The sequence below is a fragment of the Triticum aestivum genome, chromosome 5A, assembly GCF_018294505.1.
Source record: "Triticum aestivum cultivar Chinese Spring chromosome 5A, IWGSC CS RefSeq v2.1, whole genome shotgun sequence".
Lineage (NCBI taxonomy): Eukaryota > Viridiplantae > Streptophyta > Magnoliopsida > Poales > Poaceae > Triticum > Triticum aestivum.
The window spans coordinates 645,362,598-645,387,334 of NC_057806.1; the positions used below are offsets into that span (position 1 = coordinate 645,362,598).

Below are 24,737 nucleotides of genomic sequence, written 5' to 3' on the forward strand. Positions count from 1 at the left end.
ATTGTAGATGTTGATGATTTAATTCTTTTTAGTTTTAGGATATTTTATGTTATTGTTGTCACTATCGGATCCTAATCGAACAGAAAAGAAAAATAAATGACTGATCGGCATAAAAAATCCAGTCACCTTACACATAGTCGCCCCCAAAGGAACATCATAGATCCTAGTTGTGATAGAACTGAATGGACACATGGGTAGTGATGTTTATACTTGGTAGTAGTATCACAAAATCTTGAAAATTATATCCATAGTACAATACACAATTCATGAAGTTTGAGGTAATGAGGGGGTTGAGATTCACTGACTTCATCTTAGCTGACTTAGGGCCATTAACCCACCTGTCAGTGGCTCAAAGCGAGGCAGACGCGACTGTACGGAAATGGCCTTCGGCGGTGTAAGATTTAAGGCGATGTACAAACTCGTCAACGTACCTCTCCTGCCGCTCCGTATTAGCTACGACCTCCTGCATCTTCGCTGCACCTGCCACGAAGCTCCTCCTGGCCTCTCCATCAACCATGACAGCCCGGACCGCGCTCGCGACGCCATGGCGGCCGAACGACCCATCACTCTCATCCCTCGCCACCTGCAACCCTACATTCTTCACCTCCATTTGCCGCGCGTTGGGCCCCTGGGCCCCGCAGATGGGCAGCATGACGAGAGGGTACCCGAACAGGAGACCCTCAATCAGCGAGTTCCGGCCGCAGTGCGTCAGGAACCCGCCCACAGCGGCGTGCGCCAGGATGCTGATCTGGGGAACCCACCCCGTGGTCACCAGCCCCTGGTCACGAGTGCGCTCTTGGAAACCGGGAGGAAGCATGTCGGCGCCGTCGTCGTCGACTGCTGCGCCGTTGGGCTTCCGGAGAGCCTAGTGTCGTGGTTCTAAGTCTGACAGTAAGATAGGGAGGGTTAGGGATGTAGAGGCAAAGATCTTAGCTATGAAGGAATCGTACACACGAGTTTTACGAGTTCAGGCCCTTCTCGGAGGAAGTAACAGCCCTACGTCTCGAAGCCCGGAGGCGGTCGACTGGATTATATGCGTGTGAGTTACAGGAGGTGCGAACCCTTGTCCCTGAGGAGGGGGGTGGCTTATATAGAGTTTGCTAGACCTCTCTCACCCTCAGTTACAAAGGGTTTAAGGTACATAAAGATGGAGACGTTACTGGTAACGCCTGTATTTAGGTGCTATAAATGACAATTAAGCTTACAAGTAAATGCTCGACCGTTGTTCGTGCAGAGTGACTTTAGCTCTTCTGCCCATCGAGTGACTTTTGTGATGGTCGAGTGACATTGACTCTTCCGAGTGGAGCGTCTATGGTCGAGTGGATGATGGTACTCTTTGAATGATCCTGGCTTTAGGGTGCTGTCCTAGGGTAGGATGTCTGGGTCAGGTCCATGACCCTACCCTAGGTACATAGCTTCATCATTAGCCCCTGAATGGTTCAGGGTTCGAGTGGAGAAGGAGTTGATAACCCCTCTGATTTAGCTTTTGTGCTTTGAGAATATCTCACCCAAAGGTCGAATGAACCTTTATAATGACTTCAACTGCTTGTTCAGTCGCCTTGATCCATTCTTGGTTTTGTCGAGTGAACTTTCATTGTTAAGTTTCGAGTGTTGATATGGAACAAATCTTCCGTCTGGTGGGTTGTTTTGCCATCTGCGAATTTCACGGGATTCGAATTTTGGGAAGCGCGCTGGGCGGGGGAGGCCGCGGTAATCGGGACGGATTAGGCAGGTCGCCTCGATCCCCGTGCCACCTTTTTTGCCACGTATCGCGCGCGCGACTGTTGCGGGATTTGATAAGATCGTCCGGGCCTACAAGTCAGTCACTCGGAAGTGTCCTTATATAAAGCACCGGACCGGGGCTTTTGAACAGTGCGCCCTCATTCTCCTTCCTCTTCCTCAGATTTCTCCGCTGCACCTGCTTCTGCTCTCGGTGCCGTAGCTCCGCTCGGACTCGGTTCGCCGCCATGGGGAAGGAGAAGACGGTGGCGTTGGAGCGTGCGAAGAAGGCGACGACGAAGGCGAAAGGGAAGAGGACCAGCCGGGGCGGATCCTCGTCGAGGTCCGGCCTGCCGCCTGGCTGGATCCAGGGCGACTGGATCTGCTCGATGATCAGCCAAGATGACATCGACGATCTGGTTGAGGGGGGACTGATCCTCCACGAATCGGCGCGGCTCCCGGGGAACGAGATTGAGCCGCGGCCGCAGGAGGGTGAGTGCGTTCTCCTCGCCACTCATGTCGACCGCGGGTTTTCTTTGCCTCCCCACCCTTTCTTTCGTGGTTTCTTGAACTTCTTCGGGGCTCAACTCCACCACTTTACTCCAAACACCATCGTGTGCCTTGCTGCTTTCGTGTCCATGTGCGAGAATTTCTTGGGCTGCCGACCGCACTGGGGTCTCTTCAAGCACATATTCACATGTCGCTCCCAGACGGTCAAGAAGGCCAATCTGAGTGACGAGAGGACGCACGTGATACAGATGTGCGGGGGCCTTGGAATTCAAATGAGGAACAAGAGCACCTTCCCAGCTATGATCCTTCCCGACTCGGTCCGGGGCTGGCAGTCGACTTGGTTTTACTACAAGGACCAGCCGACCCTGGGTCAGTCGAATGGACTTCCCCCCTTTTTCATGGCTCGAGTGGAGAAGCCCTCCTCCTTGAGAGTGATCCTGGAAGAGAAGGCGCGGGTGAAGGTGTTGGTCGAGCGGGTCGTCCAACTTGTCCGCGACAGAGTGACTGGTATGGACCTGCTGGAGGTTTTCCTCAGTCGACGCATCCAACCACTCCAAGCTCGTGACCATCCGATGTGGATGTACTCGGGACTCGAGGATTCCACTCGGATCCACCCGGAGGATTTTAGTGAGGACACAGTGGCGAAGTGGCTGAGGGGTATTACCAGCAACAAGGATAACCCCCGGGGGTCCAGGAGGGTGGTTCCATTCGACCATTTGTGCCAGCCGGAACAGGTATGATTCTGCACTGTTGAGTGTCTTCTTGATTTACTATGTAACATCTTGTTGACGGTCGATTGTCTTTCTTTTGTTCATTGTCTTTTCAGTCTCTTATTGATATGTACTTGATGCCCAATGGAGTGCAGGAGCAAAATGTCGAGGAAGAGGCGAGCGGGGGCGAGAGTGGCGAGTGGCATTCGGATGCAGAGGAGGACGGCGAGAGCGACGCCCCGAGTGATGAAGAAGAGGTCGACTCGCCTTCTCGCAGAGAAAGGAGGTCCAAGCACGTTCACGACCCGGCGAGCACCCCTAACCTGGCGACCGCACCGACTGGGCAATCTTCGAAGCGCCCTCAGACGTCTTCTCCGGTGCTGACTGAGAAGGTATTGAAACAGCTCAAGACTGCGCCGCCTCCTGTGCCAAAAGCATTGAAGGACACACCCTCCAAACCAACGAAGCCCAGAATCAAAGTGACCATCCCCACCATCTCCGGGTAATCATTTGGCCCGATCTTTTGGTCGACTTGAGCAACAGAACATAACCAACTGAATGTTGACATTTGTAGTGCTGCTACATCTGGAACTTCTTCCTACCAATACCGAGATGAGGAAATGGAAGACGCGGTTACCTCCAACCTAGGTAAAACTCTCATGATCTTGTTCTTGATTATTTGGTCGATTAAATTCTAGCGATTCACTTGGGGTCAATTGATTTATTTGCAGCCCCACCCAACGTCATCGAGCTTCCGGATGATGATGAAGATGTGGCCCCTAGGCCCAGAAAGAACAAAAAAGTAGCAACTGGCAAGACATCTCAGCAGGGACCGATGACAACACCAACCGTCCAGCAATCTGAAGACGCAGGTGGGGCCTCTGTAACTTTTGCCGTCCCATTGTCGAGTGAGCGCCCTGCACCGTCGATTGTACCGGTGTTTCTTTCAGTCGTCCAACCCCATGCTTCGGAGCTCTAAGCTGCCGCACCTGGGTCGTCTGCCCCCTTCTTCACCAACTACCATGTTTCGGAAAGCCAGTCGGCCGCGGCTGCGGAGGCCATCCGTCAGACTAACGTGATGATGGAGCAGATGAAGACGGTGCACGAGAACAACCAGGCTGCTTATGATGCCAGTCGTACAACCAGGCTTTTTTCGGGCCAATGTCTAGGTAAGTAGGCTTTCGACTGACCTTGTTCTATTAGGATATGCTACCTGGAATATTTTCTTTCATACAATCTCTTATTGTTTGCGTTGAATCTGTACACCCAATGGGTGTTTTGTTATCTTTAGCATTTGCGCTCTTCCACTCGGCCTGGGCGAGTGGGATCTGAACCGGTGGGGGCAAGCTAAGTGCACCCACTGGGTGTAGTCCCCGAGACTGCAGTCGAGTGCGGGTAGTCGACTGGGGTCTGAGTACTTTTCCCTTTCCTTTCTTCCACTCGACCCGGGCGGACCGGCCGAGTGGGATCTGAACCAGTGGGGGTACGCCAAGTGCACCCACTGGGTGTAGTCCCCGAGACCGCGGTCGACTGCTGGCAGTCGGCCAGGGTCTGAATAGTTCTTCTCTCTTTTTTTTGGGCAGACCGGCCGAGTGGGATCTGAACCAGTGGGGGCACGTCAAGTGCACCCACTAGGTGTAGTCCCCGAGACCACAGTCGACTACGGGCAGTCGGCTGGGGTCTGAGTCAACTTTAAAGTTTTATTCACTCGGAAGTAAATAATCTTTGATCTTGTCGATTGATATGTCTTTTACCTTCTGCAGAAATCCTGTACTCTCATTTCTAAATTCGCCGAATTTGAGGAGAAGTAGAGGCAACTCAACCTTGACTTGGAGCTGGCCCAACAAAAGTTAAAGAAAGCTCAAGATGAAGCTGCTGGTATGGAAGGTAACTGCCTGTCGACTGTTCGCGTCGATCATCCTTTTTAAAATATTTCTTCGATCTCTTGTTTGATCCGATTGCTTATTTTGCAGAGAAAATGAGGTTGGCTCTGGAGAAGAAGGACTCAGACCTTGCAGCTGCGCAGAAGGAAGCTCAAGATAAGACTGCCCTTGCAGACCAGAAGCTGGCTTCGATCGGAGTGCTGGAAGAAGAAGTAAGCAAGCTGAAGTCATGTCTCACTGAATCCAACCGAGAGGTAACTCGTCTGAAGAAGGATAAGATGGCTTTGAATGAGAAGCTGGAATCCGTGACTCGTAAGAGAAATGACGTGGAAGCTTATCTGAGAACCTTGTCAAGAAGCTCTTTCTTATGTTGGAAGGTACTCCTTTTAATCCGACTGCTCTACTACTTGTGAGTTAGTCCAGTCCAGTCAATTCACTAACTCCTTGACTACAGAATTCTGCCAAAACTTTGAGGAGGAGACTGGACGGATCGAGACGGGTTTGGACCCTATTACTTCTCCAGTCGGCGACGAGGCTGCCATGAATGTGCTTTGACTGGAATCTCGTGTCGCGAGTGTGACAAGTTACCTCGCTCGTCTGAAGGTGGCAGTTTCATGGATCGACTCATCACTCTGGCCAAGGGCGATGCTTCAAAATGACCTCGAATCTCTGATGACTCGGCTCAATGAGGTTCCTGGTTGAGTGCAAGGGTGGAAGAAGTCCTCTGCCCGGTATGGTGCTGACGTGGCGTTGTCCTTGGTAAGAGTCCACTGCAAGGAAGCTCGCGAAGACAAGCTGACGGCGATCAAGGTCGCCAACACCAAAAGGCACGATTTCCAGTCCTTTATGGAGACTTTCATAGCTGCCGCCACTCGGATTGCAGATGGAATCGACTTGGACGAATTCGTTGAACCTGCCAGCCCTCCTCCTGCCGAATGAACAAACTTTGAGATCTAAACTTGCCTTAAATTTGCCTCGGGATGCCGAGTGGTTGCTGTAACCATTAAACTCCTTCGGGCTTGATGCTCGAATACTTTTGATCCGTCGCCTGGAATTTTTAGGATCTATCTGAACTTGGTTTATTTCTGAATATGTTTGTATTTGCCTTCGTATGGAATTTGCTCTTTGGGATGTAGCCCTGAAGTGGAGAGTCCAATCGACCTGCGTCTCGTCGTCCCTGCGGGCAGGGTTGGGGTGCACGTTGTATTTGTGGCGTAGCTCGGAGAAGAAGGCCGCGGTCGACATGCACCTCGTCGTCCTTGCGGATGGGGATGGAGCGTACGTTGTACTTGTGGCGTAGCTCAGAGAAGAAGGCCGCGGTCGACCTGCACCTCGTCGTCCTTGCGGATGGGGATGGAGCGTATGTTGTACTTGTGGTGTAGCTCGGAGTAGAAGGCCATGGTCGACCTGCACTTCGTCGTCCTTGCGGATGGGGATGGAGTGCATGTTGTACTTGTGGCATAGCTCGGAGTAGAAGGCCGTGGTCGACCTGCACCTCGTCGTCCTTGCAGATAGGGACAGATTTTAAACCTTAGGAGAATACTGGACTGCAGCTAAGCCTCCGAGTGGGAGGGTTGATCACCACTCAGTAGGATTTTTTTAAACTTAGGCAAGTACTGGACTGCGGCTAAGCCCCCGAGTGAGAGGGTGCTCATCACTTGGTAGGAGTTTACAAACTTAGGCGAGTACTGGACTACAGCTAAGCCCCCGAGTGAGAGGGTTGCTCACCACTCGGTAGGTTTTTTCAAACTTAGGCGAGTACTGGACTGCAGCTAAGCCCCCGAGTGGGAGGGTTGCTCACCACTCGGTAGGATTTTTCAAACTTAGGCGAGTACTGGACTGCAGCTAAGCCCCCGAGTGAGAGGCTTGCTCACCACTCGGTAGGATTTTTCAAACTTAGGCGAGTACTGGACTGCAGCTAAGCCCCCGAGTGGGAGGCTTGCTCACCACTCGGTAGGATTTTTCAAACTTAGGTGAGTACTGGGCTGCAGCTAAGCCCCCGAGTGGGAGGGTTGCTCACCCCTCGGTAGGATTTTTCAAACTTAGGCGAGTACTGGACTACAGCTAAGCCCCCGAGTGGGAGGCTTGCTCACCACTCGGTAGGATTTTTTTAAACTTAGGCGAAACGGATTCGCAGCTAAGCCCCCGAGTGAGAGGCTTGCTCACCACTCGGTAGGATTTTTCAAACTTAGGCGAGTACCGGACTGCAGCTAAGCCCCCGAGTGGGAGGGTTGCTCACCACTCGGTAGGATTTTTCAAATTTAGGCGAGTACTGGACTGCAGCTAAGCCCCCGAGTGGGAGGCTTGCTCACCACTCGGTAGGATTTTTTAAACTTAGGCGAAACGGATTCGCAGGTAAGCCCCCGAGTGAGAGGCTTTCTCACCACTCGGTAGGATTTTTCAAACTTAGGTGAGTACTGGACTGCAGCTAAGCCCCCGAGTGGGACGGTTGCTCACCACTCGGTAGGATTTTTCAAACTTATGCGAGTACTGGACTGGAGCTAAGCCCCCGAGTGGGAGGGTTGCTCACCACTTGGTAGGATTTTTTTAAACTTAGGCGAAACGGATTCGCAGCTAAGCCCCCGAGTGAGAGGCTTGCTCACCACTCGGTAGGATTTTCTTTTGAACTTAGGAGAAACAGATTCGCTGCTAAGTCACCCACTAAGGGATTTCAGACGCAAATAAAAGCAACAATCAATCGTTTAAGAGGACTGTAAAGCTCTTGTCTTTGATAAACAAATTACAAAGGTATTTCTTATTACATTTTATTCAAATGAGTACTTAAGTATAAAAGGGGCGGAGCAGCTCCGCATTCCAAGCCCGTGGCTCGTCCTTCTTATGCTCGACACTGTAAAGGTGGTATGCTCCATTGTGGAGCACTCTGGTGACAATGAAGGGACCTTCCCAAGCTGGGTGAGCTTGTGTGGTTTCTGCTGATCCACTCGAAGAACCAAGTCACCCTCTTGAAAGGCCTGACTCTTCACGTGTCTAGCATGGAATCGACACAAGTCTTGCTGATAAATGGTCGACTAGATCAAGGCCATCTCTCTTTCCTCCTCTAGGAGGTCGACTGCGTCTTGCCGAGCTTGTTCTGCTTCATCTTCAGAGAAGAGCTCAACTCGTGGTGCATCATGAAGCAAGTCACTCGGTAGAACAGCTTCAGCCCCATAGACCAAGAAGAATGGAGTTCGGCCGGTCGACCGATTAGGGGTTGTCCTCAATCCCCAAAGACTAATGGAAGTTCATCAACCCAGGTGCCCGCTACGTGCTTGAGATCTCGCATCAGTCAGGGTTTCAGTCCTTTGAGAATCAGACCATTTGCTCTTTCTGCTTGTCCATTCGACTGGGGATTGGCGACTGAAGCATAGTCGACTCGTGTGCCTTGTGAGGCGCAGAAGGTTCTGAACTCATCAGAATCGAAGTTCGATCCGTTGTGAGTGATGATGCTATGCGGAACCCCATATCTGAATATCAACTCTCTGATGAAGCTGACAGCAGTACTAGCTTCAAGATTCTTAATAGGCTTGGCTTCGGTCCATTTGGTAAACTTGTCGACTGCTACAAGCACGTGAGTAAAGCCACTCCTACCAGTCTTTAGTGGACCAACCATGTCCAATCCCCAAACAACAAAGGGCCAGACGAGTGGAATGGTCTTCAGGGCTGATGCAGGTTTGTGCGACATATTGGAGTAGAACTGGCAGCCTTCGCATCTGTCGACTATATCTTTCGCCATTTCATTTGCTCGTGGCCAATAAAATCCAGCTCGATATGCTTTAGCCACAATGGTCCGAGAGGACGCATGGTGACCACAGGTCCTCGAATGGATGTCGTGGAGGATCACTCGACCTTCTTCTGGCGTTATGCATTTCTGGCTGATCCCGGTTGCACTTTCTCTGAACAGCTGTCCTCTTATTACAGTAAAGGCCTTGGATCAACGGACGATCTGTCAAGCCTCTTCTTCATCCTATGGGAGCTCTTTCCTAAGGATATATGCAATGTATGGCACTGTCCAGTCGGGAATGATGACCAACACCTCCATGATCAAGTCGACCATGGCTGGGACCTCGACTTCAGTCGGATCTGTGGCACTCTTAGGCTGCGGGGGTTCTTCAGTGAAGGGATCTTCTTGAACTGAAGGTGCATGAATATGCTCCAGGAACACATTACTGGGAATGGCTTCTCTCTTGGAGCCTATCTTTGCTAAATCATCTGCTGCTTGATTTTTCAGTCGGGGTATATGATGGAGCTCTAACCCTTCAAACTTCTTTTCCAACTTCCTCACCGCGTTACAGTAACCAGTCATGGCTGGGCTTCTGACGTCCCACTCCTTCATCACTTGATTGACTACCAAATCTGAGTCGCCATAGACCATGAGGTGACGGACACCGAGTGAGTTGGCCATACGCAACCCATACAAGAGTGCTTCATATTCTGCTTCCTTATTGGAGGAATCAAAGTGAATATGAAGGACATATCTGAGATTGTCTCCTCGGGGGGACACCAGTACCACCCCAGCACCGGAACCATTCAACATCTTGGAACCGTCAAAGAACATGGTCCAGTGTTCCGAGTGAACTTGAGTCGACAGTTGTTGTTCGATCCACTCGACGAGGAAATCTGCTATTGCTTGGGACTTGATAGCTTTCTTTGCCTCAAACTTGATATCTAAAGGAAGGAGTTCAATCGCCCACTTTGCCACTCAACCAGGTGCATCTCTGTTGTTCAGAATATCTGACAATGGAGCGTCGCTGACGACTGTAATGGAGTGATCAGAGAAGTAATGTGCAACCTTCTTTGTGGTCATATAAATCCCATAAACAAGCTTCTGATAATGTGGATATCTTTTCTTTGATGGAGTCAAAACTTTAGAGACATAGTATACTGGGCACTGAACTTTGTAGGCTTTTCCTTCTTCTTCCCGCTCGACCACTAGTACTGTACTGACGACTTGTCCAGTGGCTGCAATGTAAAGCAACAAAGGCTCTTTATTGATTAGAGCAGCAAGCACCGGCTGGGTGGAAAGCAGGGCTTTAAGATCTGCAAATGCTGCATCAGCTTCAGGAGTCCACTCAAACTTATCTGACTTCTTCATTAGTCGGTAAAGAGGCAGCGCCTTTTCACCGAGGCGAGAAATGAATCGACTTAGGGCGGCCAAACAACCAGTAAGCTTCTGGACATCATGCACACGCACGGGGCATTTCATCCGGAGTATGGCACCCACTTTCTCTGGGTTAGCGTCGATCCCTCATTCAGAAACGAGAAACCGAGTAATTTTCCGCCTGGAACTCCAAACGTGCAATTTGATGGATTAAGCTTGATATCATACCTTCTGAGGTTAGCAAAGGTTTCAGCAAGGTCAGCCAGTAGGTCAGAACCTTTACGTGACTTGACCACAATGTCATCCATGTATGCTTCCACATTCCGACTGATCTGAGTGAGCAAACACTTCTGAATCATCCGCATGAATGTGGCTCCGGCGTTCTTCAAACCGAATGGCATAGTGACATACCAGAAGCACCCAAATGGGGTGATGAAAGCTGTTTTTATCTCATCGGGTCCATACAGATGGATGTGATGATACCCGGAATAAGCGTCCAAAAAGGACAAACGCTCACACCCCGCGGTCGAGTCGACTATTTGGTCGATGAGAGGGAGAGGAAAGTGATCTTTCAGGCAGGCCCGATTGATATGTTTGAAGTCGATGCACATGCAAAGTGAGTCCTCCTTCTTTGGGACCATGACAACATTAGCTAACCACTCGGAGTGGTAAATTTCTCGGATGAACTCAGTTGCTAGAAGTCGAGCCACTTCTTCACCGATTGCCTTCCTCTTCTGTACGGCAGACCGTCGAAGATGTTCTTTGACTGGTTTCACTTTTGGGTCGACTCGCAGACGATGCTCAGCCAGTCCCCTGGGAACACCTGGCATGTCAGAAGGTTTCCATGCAAAAATGTCCCAGTTCTCACGGAGGAACTGGATGAGCGCTTCTTCCTATTTGGAGTCGAGTGTTGTTGAAATGTGAGTCGGAGCAGCATTGGGATCCGTCGGGTGAATGTGAATCGACTTTGTTTCGCCAGCCGACTGGAATGCTGAATCTATGGCAGGCTTCTTAGCTCGCAACAAATCACTCGGATCTACATTTTTTTTGATATTCCTGCAATTCTACTACTGCCATCTGTGCATCGGCAATTTTTGAGCCTTTCTGGAAGCACTCTTCCACCTTCTTTCGATTGCCAGTGATAGTGTGTTGAAAATATGCCCTAGAGGCAATAATAAATTAGTCATTATTATATATTTCATTGTTCATGATAATCGTTTATTATCCATGCTAGAATTGTATCGATAAAAAACTCAGATGCATGTGTGGATACATAGACAACACCACGTCCCTAGTAAGCCTCTAGTTGACTAGCTCATTGATCAATAGATGGTCACAGTTTCCTAACCATGGACATTGGATGTCGTTGATAACGGGATCACATCATTAGGAGAATGATGTGATGGACAAGACCCAATCCTAATCCTAGCACAAATATCATGTAGTTCATATGCTAAAGCTTTTCTAGTGTCAAGTATCATTTCCTTAGACCATGAGATTGTGCAACTCCCGGATACCGTAGGAGTGCTTTGGGTGTGCCAAACATCACAATGTAACTGGGTGGCTATAAAGGTACACTACGGGTATCTCCGAAAGGTCTGTTGGGTTGGCACGAATCGAGACTGGGATTTGTCACTTAGTGTAATGGAGAGGTATCTCTGGGCCCACTCGGTAGGACATCATCATAATGTGCACAATGTGACCAAGGAGTTGATCACGAGATGATGTGTTACGGAACGAGTAAAGAGACTTGTCGGTAACGAGATTGAACAAGGTATCGGGATACCGACGATCGAATCTCGGGCAAGTATCGTACCGATAGATAAAGGGAATTGTATACGTGATTGATTGAATCCTTGACATCGTGGTTCATCCGATGAGATCATCGTGGAGCATGTGGGAACCAACATGGGTATCCAGATCCCGCTGTTGGTTATTGACCGGAGAGATGTAACAACCATGTCTGCATGACTCCCGAGCCCGTAGGGTCTACACACTTAAGGTTCGATGACGCTAGGGTTATAGGGAAAGTATGTACATGGTTACCGAATGTTGTTCGGAGTCCCGGATGAGATCCCGGACGTCACGAGGAGTTCCTAAATGGCCTGGAGGTAAAGATTTATATATGGGAAGTCCCGTTTTGGTCACCGGAAAAGTTTCGGGTGCTATTGGTAACACACCGGGACCACCGGGAGGGTCCCGGGGGTCCACCAGGTGGGGCCACCAGCCCCGGACGCCTACATGGGCCAATAGTGGGAAGGGACCAGCCCCTAGGTGGGCTGGGGCGCCTCCCACCAAGGCCCAAGGCGCCTCCAAGAGGGGAGGGGGCAAACCCTAAGGCAGATGGGCCCTAAGGCCCACCACAGGTGCGCCTCCCCCTCTCCCCCTTGTGGCCGCCACCCTAGATGGGATCTGGGGCTGCCGCACCCCTTGGGGTGGGAACCCTAGAGGGGGCGCAGCCCCCTCCCCTCCCCTATATATACTTGAGGTATGGGGGCTGCCCAACATACGATTTGATCTCTCTCTTGGCGCAACCCTACCTCTCTCCCTCCTCGTCTCTCGTAGTGCTTGGCGAAGCCCTGCTGGAGTCCCGCGCTCCTCCACCACCATCACGCCGTCGTGCTGCTGTTGGACGGAGTCTTCCCAACCTCTCCTTCTCCCCTTGCTGGATCAAGGCGTGGGAGACGTCACCGGGCTGCACGTGTGTTGAACGCGGAGGCGCCGTGGTTCGGCGCTTAGATCGGAATCAACCGCAATTTGAATCGCTACGAGTACGACTCCTTCATCCGCGTTCTTGCAATGCTTCCGCTTAGCGATCTACTAGGGTATGTAGATGCTCTCCCCTTCCCTAGTTTCTAGATTACTCCATAGATTGATCTTGGTGATGCGTAGAAAATTTTAAATTTCTGCTACGATCCCCAATAGTGGTATCAGGGCTAGGTCTATGCGTAGTTTCTATGCACGGGTAGAACACAAAGCAGTTGTGGGCGTCGATATTGTCAATTTACTTGTCGTTACTAGTCTTATCTTGATTCAGTGGCATCATGGGATGAAGCGGCCCGGACCGACCTTACACGTACGCTTACGTGATACTGGTTCCACTGACTGACATGCACTAGTTGCATAAGGTGGCTAGCGGGTGTCTGTCTCTCCCACTTTAGTCGGATCGGATTCGATGAAAAGGGTCCTTATGAAGGGTAAATAGAAATTGGCATATCACGTTGTGGTTTTGGCGTAGGTAAGAAACGTTCTTGCTAGAAACCTATAGCAGCCTCGTAAAAAATTTGCAACAACAATTAGAGGACGTCTAACTTGTTTTTGCAGCATATGCCTTGTGATGTGATATGGACAAAAGGATGTGATGAATGATATATGTGATGTATGAGATTGATCATGTTCTTGTAATAGGAATCATGACTTGCATGTCGATGAGTATGACAACCGACAAGAGCCATAGGAGTTGTCTTAAATTATTTATGACATGCGTTTCAACATAATCGTCATGTAATTACTTTGCTTTATTGCTAAAGCGTTAGCCATAGTAGTAGAAGTAATAGATGACGAGACAACTTTGAGAAGACACGATGATGGAGATCATGATGATGGAGATCATGGTGTCATGCCGGTGACAATGATGATCATGGATCCCCAAAGATGGAGATCATAAGGAGCAAATGATATTGGCCATATCATGTCACTATTTGATTGCATGTGATGTTTATCATATTTTACATCTTATTTTCTTAGAACGACGGTAGCTTAAATAAGATGATCCCTCACTAAAATTTCAAGAAAAGTGTTCCCCCTAACTGTGCACCGTTGCGGAGGTTCATTGTTTCGAAGCACCACGTGATGATCGGGTGTGATAGATTCTAATATTCGAATACAACAGGTGTTGACGAGCCTAGCATGTACAGACATGGTCTCAAAACACATGCGAAACACTTAGGTTGACTTGATGAGCCTAGCATGTACAGACATGGCCTCGGAACACGGAAGACCGAAAGGTCGAACATGAGTCGTATAGAAGATACGATCAACATGAGATGTTCACCGTTGATGACTAGTTCGTCTCACGTGATGATCGGACACAGCCTAGTCGATTTGGATCATGTATCACTTAGATGACTAGAGGGATGTCTATCTGAGTGGGAGTTCATTAAATAATTTGATTAGATGAACTTAATTATCATGAACATAGTCTAAATTGTATTTGCAAATCTGTTGGAGGTAAATATCTCACGTTGTAGCTCCCTGTTTCAATACGTTCCTAGAGAAAGACCAAGTTGAAAGATATTGTAGGTAATGATGCGGACTGGGTCCGTAGTCCGAGGAGTGTCCTCACTGCTACACAGAAGGCTTACGTCTTTGGTGCACCGCTCGATGTGCAAACCCCTACAACGTCGTCTGTGGATGTTGTGAACACCTGACAGACACATCCTGATGACTACTTGATAGTTTAGTGCACCATACTTTACGACTTAGAATCGGGATTCCGATGACGTTTTGAACGCCATAAGACATATGAGATGTTCCAAGAGCTGAAATTGGGATTTCAGGCTCATGCCCGTGTTGAGAGGTATGAGACCTCTGACAAGTTCTTTTGCCAACAAGATGGAGGAGAATAGCTCAGCTAGTGAGCATGTGCTCAGAATGTCTGGGTGCTACAATCACTTGAATCAAGTGGGAGTTAAACTTCCAGATAAGATAGTGATTGATAGAGTTCTCTAGTCACTATCACTGAGCTACTAGATCTTCGTGATGAACTATGACATGCAAGGGATGGAGATGATCCCGGAGCTGTTCGCGGTGCTTAAGACCACAAAAGGTAGAAATCAAGAAGGAGCATCAAGTGTTGATGGTTTAACAAGGCCACTGGTTTCAAGAAGGGCAAGGGCTAGAAGGGAAACTTCATGGATGGCAAACCAGTTGCCGCTCCAGTGAAGGAACCCAAGGTTGAACCCAAACCCGAGACTAAGTGCTTCTATTGTGTCACTGGTAGCGGAATTACCCCAAATGCATGGTAGATAAGAAGGCTGGCAACTTCAACAAAGTATATACGTGTTATTAATGTGTACCTCACTAGTACTCCTGGTAGCACCTGGGTATTGGATACCGGTTCAGTTGCTATTATTGGTGACTTGAAGCAAAAGCTACGGACTAAACGAAGACTGGCTAAGGGCGAGGTGACGATGTGTGTTGGAAGTGTTTCCAAAGTTGATGAGATCACCATTGCACGCTCCATCTGCCTTCGGGATTAATATTGAACCTAGATAAATGTTATCAGGTGTCTACGTTGAGCATGAATATGATTAGATCATGTTCATTGCAATACGGTTATTCATTTAAGTTAGAGAATACTGGTTATTCTGTTTACATGAATAATACCTTTCATGGTCATGCACCCTATGTGAATGGTTCATTGAATCTCGGTCGTGGTAATACACATGTTCACGCCAAAAGATGTAGAGTTAATAATGATAGTACCACTTTCTTGTGGCACTGCCGCTTAGGTCATATTGGCGTAAGATGCATGAAGAAACTCCATATCGATGGATGTTTGGAGCCACTTGATTTTAAATCGCTTGACACATGCGAGCCATGCATCATGGGCAGGATGACTAAGACCCCGTTTTCAGGTACAATGAAACGGGCAAGTGACTTATTGGAAATCATACATGCTGATGCGTGTGATCCAATGAGAATTGAAGCATGCGGTGGATATCGCTATTTTCTCATCTTCACTTACGATTTGGGTAGATATAGGTATATTTACTTAATGAAGCACAAGTCTGAAACGTTTGAAAAGTTCAAGCGATTTCAGAGTGAAGTTAAGAATCATCATAACAAGAAGATCATGTTCCTATGATCTGATCAAAGGGGAATTTTCCGAGTTATGAGTTTGGCAATCACTTAAGACATTGTGGAATTGTTTCGCAGTTGAAGCCACCTGGAACACCACAGCGTAATGGTGTGTCCGGACGTCGTAATCGAACCTTATGAGATATGGTGCGATCTATGATGTCTCTTACCGATCTACCGCTATTATTTTGAGGTTATGCATTAGAGACAGTTGCATTCACTTTAGATAGGACACCATATAAGTCTGTTGAGACTACGTCGTATGAACATTGGTTTGGCAAGAAACAAAAGTTGTCGTTTCTTAATGTTTGGGGCTGCTGCTTAAGGCTTCAGCCGGAGAAGCTCGAACCCAAAAGCGGACAAACACATCTTCATAGGATACCCAAAGGTGACAGTTGGGTATACCTTCTATCTCAGATCCAAGGGCAAATTGTTTGTCACTAAGAACGGATCCTTTCTAGAGAAGGAGTTTCTCTCGAAAGAATTGAGTGGGAGGAAGATAGAACTTGATGAGGTTGTCGAACCTTCACTTCAACCAGAAAGTGATGCAACACAGAAAGATGTTTTCTGTGGCACCTACGTCTGTTGAATAGGAAGTTAATGATAGTGATCATGAAGCTTCAGATCAAGTTGCTATCGAACCTCGTAGGTCGACAAGGATATGTACTACTCCTGAGTGGTACGGTAATCCTGTCTTAGATATCATGTTGTTAGACAACAATGAACCTACGAGCTATGGAGAAGCGGTGGTGGGCCCGTATTCCGACAAATGGTTAGAAGCCATGAAATCCGAGATAGGATCCATGCATCAGAACAAAGTATGGACTTTGGTGGACTTGCCCGATGATCTGCGAGTCATTGAGATAAATGGATCTTTAAGAAGAAGACGGACGTGGGTGGTAATGTTACCATATATGAAGCTCGACTTGTGGGAAAGAGTCTTTTCACAAGTTCAAGGAGTTGACTACGATGAGAATTTCTCACCCGTAGTGATGCTTAAGTCCGTCGGAATCAGGTTAGCATTAGCTGTATTTTTCGATTATGAAATCTGACAGATGGATGTCAAAACAAGTTTTCTTACCAATTTTCGTAAGAAAAAGTTGTATGTGATACAATAAAAGGTTCTGTCGATCCTAAGGATGCTAAAAGGTATGCTGGCTCCAGCAATCCTTCTATGGACTAGAGCAAGCATCTCAGAGTCGGAATATATGCTTTGATGGAGTGATCAAAGCTTTTAGGTGTATACAATGTTTGCTAGAAACTTGTATTTACAAGAAAGTGAGTGGGAGCACTACAACATTTCTGATAAGTATATGTGGATGACATATTGCTGATTCGAAATAATGTAGAATTTCTGGAAAGCATAAACGGTTGTTTGAAGAGTGATTTTCAAAGGAAGACCTGGATAAAGCTGCTTACATATTGGGCATCAAGATCTATAGATATAGATCAAAACGCCTGATGATACTTTCAAAGAACGCACACCTTGACATGTTTTTGAAGGAGTTCAAAATAGATCAGTCAAAGAAGGGGTTCTACCTGAGTTGTAAGGTGTGAAGTTGAGTAAGACTCGAAGATTGACCACGGCAGAAGAAAGAGGAAGGACGAAGGTCGTCCCCTATGCTTTTGTCATAGGCTCTATACGGTATGCCATGCTGAGTACCGCACCAGATGTGTGCCTTGCCACATGTCTGGCAAGAGGGTACAAAGGTGATCTAGGAGTGGATCACCGGATAGCGGTCAAAAAATTATCCTTAGAGGAATAAGGAAATGTTTCTCGGTTATGGAGGTGATAAAGCGTTCGACGTAAAGAGTTACGTTGATGCAAGCTTAACATCTATCCGGATAGCTCTGAGTAGAGATACCGGATACGTATAATGGAGCAACAATTTGGAATAAGCTCCAAGTGGAACGTGGTAGCAGCATCTACGATATAAAGTTTTGCGAAATACATAGGGATCTGAATATGGCAAGACCCGTTGACTACAACCTCTCTCACAAGCATAACATGATCAAACCCAGAACTCTTGGAGTGTTTATCACATGATGATGTGAACTAGATCATTGAGTCTAGTAGACTCTTGGATGATGGTCACATGGCGATGTGACCTGTGAGTGTTAATCACATGGCGATGTGAACTAGATTATTGACTCTAGTGCAAGTGGGAGACTATTGGAAATATGCCCTAGAGGCAATAATAAATTAGTTATTATTATATATTTCATTGTTCATGATAATCCTTTATTATCCATGCTAGAATTGTATCGATAGGAAACTCAGATGCATGTGTGGATACAAATACAACACCACGTCCCTAGTAAGCCTCTAGTTGACTAGCTCGTTGATCAATAGATGGTTACGGTTTCCTAACCATGGACATTGGATGTCATTGATAACGGGATCACATCATTAGGAGAATGATGTGATGGACAAGACCCAATCCTAAGCCTAGCACAAAGATCGTGTAGTTCGTATGCTAAAGCTTTTCTAATGTCAAGTATCATTTCCTTAGACCATGAGATTGTGCAACTCCCGGATACCGTAGGAGTGCTTTGGGTGTGCCAAACGTCACAACGTAACTGGGTGGCTATAAAGGTACACTACGGGTATCTTCGAAAGTGTCTGTTGGGTTGGCACGAATCGAGACTGGGATTTGTCACTTCGTGTAACGGAGAGGTATCTCTGGGCCCACTCGGTAGGACATCATCATAATGTGCACAATGTGACCAAGGAGTTGATCACGGGATGACGTGTTACGGAACGAGTAAAGAGACTTGTCGGTAACGAGATTGAACAAGGTATCGGGATACCGACGATCGAATCTCAGGCAAGTATCGTACCGATAGACAAAGGGAATTGTATACGGGATTGATTGAATCCTTGACATCGTGGTTCATCCGATGAGATCATTGTGGAGCATGTGGGAACCAACATGGGTATCCAGATCCCGCTGTTGGTTATTGACTGGAGAGATGTCTCAGCCATGTCTGCATGACTCCCGAGCCCGTAGGGTCTACACACTTAAGGTTCGATGACGCTAGGGTTATAGGGAAAGTATGTACGTGGTTACCGAATGTTGTTCGGAGTCCCAGATGAGATCCCGGACGTCACGAGGAGTTCCGAAATGGCCTGGAGGTAAAGAGTTATATATGGGAAGTCCCGTTTTGGTCACCGGAAAAGTTTCGGGTGCTATCGGTAACGTACCGGGACCACCGAGAGGGTCCCGGGGGTCCACCAGGTGGGGCCACCAGCCCCGGAGGCCTACATGGGCCAATAGTGGGAAGGGACCAGCCCCTAGGTGGGCTGGGGCGCCTCCCACCAAGGCCCAAGGCGCCTCCAAGAGGGGAGGGGGGCAAACCCTAAGGCAGATGGGCCCTAAGGCCCACCACAGGTGCGCCTCCCCCTCTCCCCCTTGTGGCCGCCACCCTAGATGGGATCTGGGGCTGCTGCACCCCTTGGGGTGGGAACCCTAGAGGGGGCGCAGCCCCCTCCCCTCCCCTTTATATACTTGAGGTATGGGGGCTGCCGAACATACGATTTGATCTCTCTCTTGGCGCAACCCTACCTCTCTCCCTCCTCGTCTCTCGTAGTGCTTGGCGAAGCCCTGCTGGAGTCCCGCGCTCCTCCACCACCACCACGCCATCGTGCTGCTGCTGGACGGAGTCTTCCCAACCTCTCCTTCTCCCCTTGCTGGATCAAGGAGTGGGAGACGTCACCAGGCTGCACGTGTGTTGAACGCGGAGGCGCCGTGGTTCGGCGCTTAGACCGGAATCAACCGTGATCTGAATCGCTACGAGTACGACTCCTTCATCTGCGTTCTTGCAACGCTTCCACTTAGCGATCTACTAGGGTATGTAGATGCACTCCCCTTCCCTCGTTGCTAGATTACTCGATAGATTGATCTTGGTGATGCGTAGAAAATTTTAAATTTCTGCTACGATCCCCAACATAGTGATCACCCCTTTGGGACTAGGCATCTTCAATTTGAGGTACACATAACATGGTCGAGCCATAAAACGTGCATAAGCTGGCCTGCCCAGAATAGCATGATAAGCACTCTGGAAATCCACAACTTCAAATGTCAACTTTTCTTTGCCATAATTCTTGGAATCTCCGAATACTACATCAAGGGCGATCTGGCCGAGTGATGCAGCCTTCTTGCCAGGAATGACTCCATGGAAATTCATATTGCTTTCACTGAGTCTGGACATCGGAATGCCCATTCCTTTCAACATCTCTACATACAGTATATTCAGACCATTGCCACCATCCATCAGAACTTTAGTCAATCGAGTGCCTTCGACTACTGGGTCGACCACCAGCGCTTGCCTCCCAGGGGTGGCTATATGCACCGGGTGATCGGACTAGTCGAATGTAATGGCAGTCTGAGACCACTTCAAATAACTGGGTGTCACCGGGGCGACCATGTTCACCTCTCTGTTGATGACTTTCAGTCGACTCTTACTCTCAACATCAACAAAAATCATCAGGGTGGAATTGACGTGGGGGTAACCATCATCGTCCCCTTCCTCTTCCTCAACTTTGTCCACTTCCTTCTCCTTTGCCTTGGGCTGTTTCCCTTGGAATTGCTGAATTAGGAGCCGACACTATCGAGTGGTATGCTTTGGGTAAATGAAATTTCCCTCTTCATCTTTCTTGGTGTGAATGTGGCATGGTAAATCTAGTACATCATTTCCATCCTGATCTTTTACTTTCTTGGGGTTCCACGGTCCTTTGGGTTTCCCCTTGAACTTCCCTTGAGTTACGGCCAAGGCTTCTCCAGGAGCAGCTGGCTCGGCTTTGCGCTTCTGCTTCTGACTGGAGTTCCCTCCTCCGGTTTCATCGGTGACTATTTTGTGTTTGCCACTCCGGAGTCGGTCTTCTTATTCACCATTGGCATACTTGGTGGCAATCTCCATCATCCGAGTCAGAGTCATATCTCCTGTCCGACCGAATTTCAGATTCAACTCCCGATACTTAACGCCTTCTTTGAAGGCACAAATTGCTTGGCGATCTGACACATTCTCCACCGTGTGGTGCAACATAATCCATCTCTAGATATAATCCCTCAAAGTTTCATTCGGTTTCTGAACGCAACACTGTATTTCTGTCAACCCTGCTGGCCGCTTGCAAGTACCTTCAAATGTTTTGACAAATACTCGAGCAAGATCTTCCCAAGTATAAATACTACCAGGAGCTAACTGATTCAGCCACGCCCTGGCCGAGCCCTCTAACATCAAAGGAAGGTGCTTCATGGCCACTTCATCATTGCCACCGCCAATCTGCATAGCCACTCGGTAATCCTCATGCCAAGTGTCGGGCTTGGACTCACCAGTGAACTTACTGACTCCAGTCGCCAACCTGAAGTTGGGAGGAATCACCGCAGCCCTGATGGCTCTGCTGAAGCACTCTAGACCTGAGACATGCACTCCGCTGCTGGTTGGAAAATCTCTGTCGGGGCCTTCTCTGTGAGCTCTGTTTCTGTCGACCAGACCCTGAACGAGAATAGATCTCGCATCAAAGCCCGGTTCCCTGGGGTCGACTGGAATCCTTCGCCCACCACTATGAGGACGTCTATCATCCTGCTGCCGAGGCACGTATGATCCACTCCTTGGGGGAGGCGTGGGCACTCGACGATGATCATCATGATCGAGTCGGTGATCATAATGCTCACGGTTTCTATACTGATCTCGTCGGTCTCCATGTCCTTCACGCCTCGGGGCGATCTTGGGCTGTGAGCCGACTGGACTATGTCTGCTACCACGGATCTGCTGCGAGTCCTATTCCGCGACTGAGATACTACTGTATTCTGCTCTCCTGCGGCCCGGAGCAGCTATTCGGGCGGCAGCTGCGAGATTCTGGATTGGAGTTTGGTATACCTGAGTCGAAGGTGGAAAAAGTTGACGTCGACTGGATTCGGGAGCACGCTGCCGAGCACGCTCGTCGAGTGCGCACTGGAGGTTCTCCACTCGAGTGCGCTCAACCAAGTTGGCCAGGTGCGCCTCCTCCAAGGCCTGGGCCTCAGGGGTTTCTCCAACGATAGGAGTGTGAAGTGCATCCATGTTCCGGTGGCGAAGTTCCTCCCTCCTCTGCGAAGAGAGGGGTTCGGGTCGGTACTCTTCGTGGACACTCGACGGATCGCCGCCACCATCGCCTTTGTCCTCACGGGTGAAGCCAGGAGGACTACATGGTCCATTGACCATCAAAACTTCCGCCGCGGGGTCGCTGCTGTCACACTCGGATGTAGTCTCTACGGAGCCAGTCGACAGGTCGAACAGGCCGTAGAGAGTTTCGTCGGGCTCGATTGCCGCGACTTGGGGGGTGGCCGACTGGCGAGCCACCGCATGCTTCATCCACCGCTGAAGCCTTGATCGACCGGAACACTTGCTCTGGCGGGCTGCAGGGAGGGAGGTCAGCACAGGAGCCGACCGATATTGAGTCGACGGCTGTCGTAGAAGGACGCCATGGATGCATGCGTGGAAGTGCGTTGCCCCGCAGATGGGGAGCGCCTCGACGTCAAGTGGCGCTTCTTGGAGCCAAGCGGAGTTGTCGGCGATGAATACGAGCGCACCGAGACGGATCTCGCGGCCCTCGGCCAAACCGCCGCCTGAAACCATGTTGATGGGGATAGGAGAAATCGCAACTTCTCCAACAAGTCGCTAAAACACCTGCCCCAAGGTGGGCGCCGACTGTCGTGGTTCTAAGTGTGACAGTAATATAGGGGGTAGGGATGTAGAGGCAAAGATCTTAGCTATGGAGGAATTGTACACGCGAGTTTTACGAGTTCAGGCCCTTGTCGGAGGAAGTAACAGCCCTACGTCTTAGAGCCCGGAGGCGGTCGACTGGATTATATGCGTGTGAGTTACAAGGGGTGCGAACCCTTGTCCCTGAGGAGGGGGGTGGCTTATATAGAGTTTGCCAGACCTCTCTCGCCCTCAGTTACAAAGGGTTTAAGGTACATAAAGATGGAGACGTTACTGGTAACGCCTGTATTTAGGTGCTATAAATGACAATTAAGCCTACAAGTAAATGCTCGACCGTTGTTCGTGCAAAGTGACTTTAGCTCTTCTGCCCGTCAAGTGACTTTTGTGACGGTCGAGTAACATTGACTCTTCCGAGTGAAATGTCTATGGTCGAGTGGATGATGGTACTCTTTGAATGATCTTGGCTTTAGGATGCTGTCCTAGGGTAGGATGTCTGGATCAGGTCCATGACCCTACCCTAGGTACATAGCTTCATCACTCAGAGGAAGCGTGTCCCGGTGAGCTCCAGCCCGAGGGCCAGCTCGTGCACCTGCTCCACACGCAGCGGTACCGCGCTCCCCAGCGCCACATACAGCAACGAGCCCAGCGGCTGCACTCCAGCCAGTGCACGGTGGCGTGCTCTGCTGATCCATTGGTGCCGTCAGCACGGTGGCCTCCATCGGGTGACGGCGGCAGAAGGCCGAGGGGCACAACCGGTAGGCCGATGACCGTTGGCACCAGCGGGAAGGACTCGGGTTCCCACTCGATGCAGCTCCGAATGGCCGCAAGCGCACACTTCTCTTTCGTCAAGTAAAAGCGCTGGACGATGGACATGCCCGACGCGCCATGGTCATCGTAGACGGGTGCTGTCTCCTCCTCCTCAGAGGGCGGGTAGTGCGGGTCACAGCCGGTGCTCCCCCGTGTTCCGATAGCGAGTCGCGGTGCACTGTAGCGATCAAAGCAGCGGTCGGAAGAAGTATCACGCATGGGACCTGGTGAAGGATGGATCATCGAGCAAGATCTGAGATATACTCCTACATGGCATGGAATTAGTGCAAGTGTGGAGCCAAGCGGCACAGATCTACCGAACCTTGTGCTCGGCGGCGGCAGCGGCCCAGTGGTGGAAGCAATCAGCAATGACCCAGTGAGGCCTGGTGGCCTCGTCGGTGCACGCGGCGGCCATGAACTCCGCAAAGGGCGTGGCGAGGCCGTCGAAGGCCTTGAAGTGGAGCCCCCGCTTGTCGTCGGGCACATCATTGGTGGACTCAGCACCGTCGGTGAGGCCGTCGACGCTCGGAAGCGGGAGCATGACAAAGTCCACGCGCGGCACCGCGGTGGGGCGCAGCGTGGGGAGGCGGGCGAGGTTGCGCGACGTGGAGACGTAGGACACGCGGTGGCCGCGCTCGGGGAGCCGCTCGGAGAGCTCCAGGTACGGGAGCAGGTGGCCAAACGCGAGCCACGGGACGACCATGATGTGCAGCGGCGAGGACGAGGAACCGGCGTCCATGGCGCGATCAGAAGCTGGACTTGCCGGTGGGGCGGTTGGTGAGAAGGAATGGCGGCTTAATGGGCTCAGGCTGAGCACTCTGCCGCGCCGTGGCTATCCACGCACGAAGTATTTTACTGCTAGTCAAACAGGAGCGTGCTACTTGCTATCCACGGTTCACGCCATGTGAACATTGTTTAGGTTTTGGGCGGCTGCCACAAATCAGCCAGATGATTTGTTCCAGAATTAAGCCGCCTAGCCAGCCGTCCGATCTGACGGATACTGATCGTGCGATCACAACAGACGGAGTCAACTTCTTCCTCCTTTGTTCTTCCGTCCACCACGCACAGCATCTAGTATCTGCAGTTCTGCACCCGTCTGCTACCTCACAGCACGTTGGTGACCTCGCGGCACTGGAGCCGCCGGCGACCGTTCCATCACAGCACCGGGGAGCCATCTGGGTGCTGCTCAAATGGCAATGACGAGCGCGACCAAAAAAGCTTCAGCACAACAGCTTCCATGGAAGCACCGTGCGGCACTCCATTGCAGCCCCAACGACACTCCATAGCAATCCCTGGAAGCGCTTCCTTGCAACCCCTGACGAGCTTCAACGACCCCTGACGTGATTCACTGCAGCTCCGGTGTACTTTAGTGCAGCTCTGGCATGCTTCAATGAAGCCCCGACATGCTTCGTCGCTGCTCCGACGTGCTTCAATGAAGCTCCG

The 24,737-nt window shown here is 49.9% G+C and overlaps 1 pseudogene; it reads right to left on the reverse strand.

Annotated features, from left to right (window-relative positions):
- Nucleotides 1-349: 349 nt before the first annotated feature.
- LOC123101703 (UDP-glycosyltransferase 91C1-like) lies at nt 350-24,033 on the reverse strand (annotated as a pseudogene).
- Nucleotides 24,034-24,737: the final 704 nt, after the last annotated feature.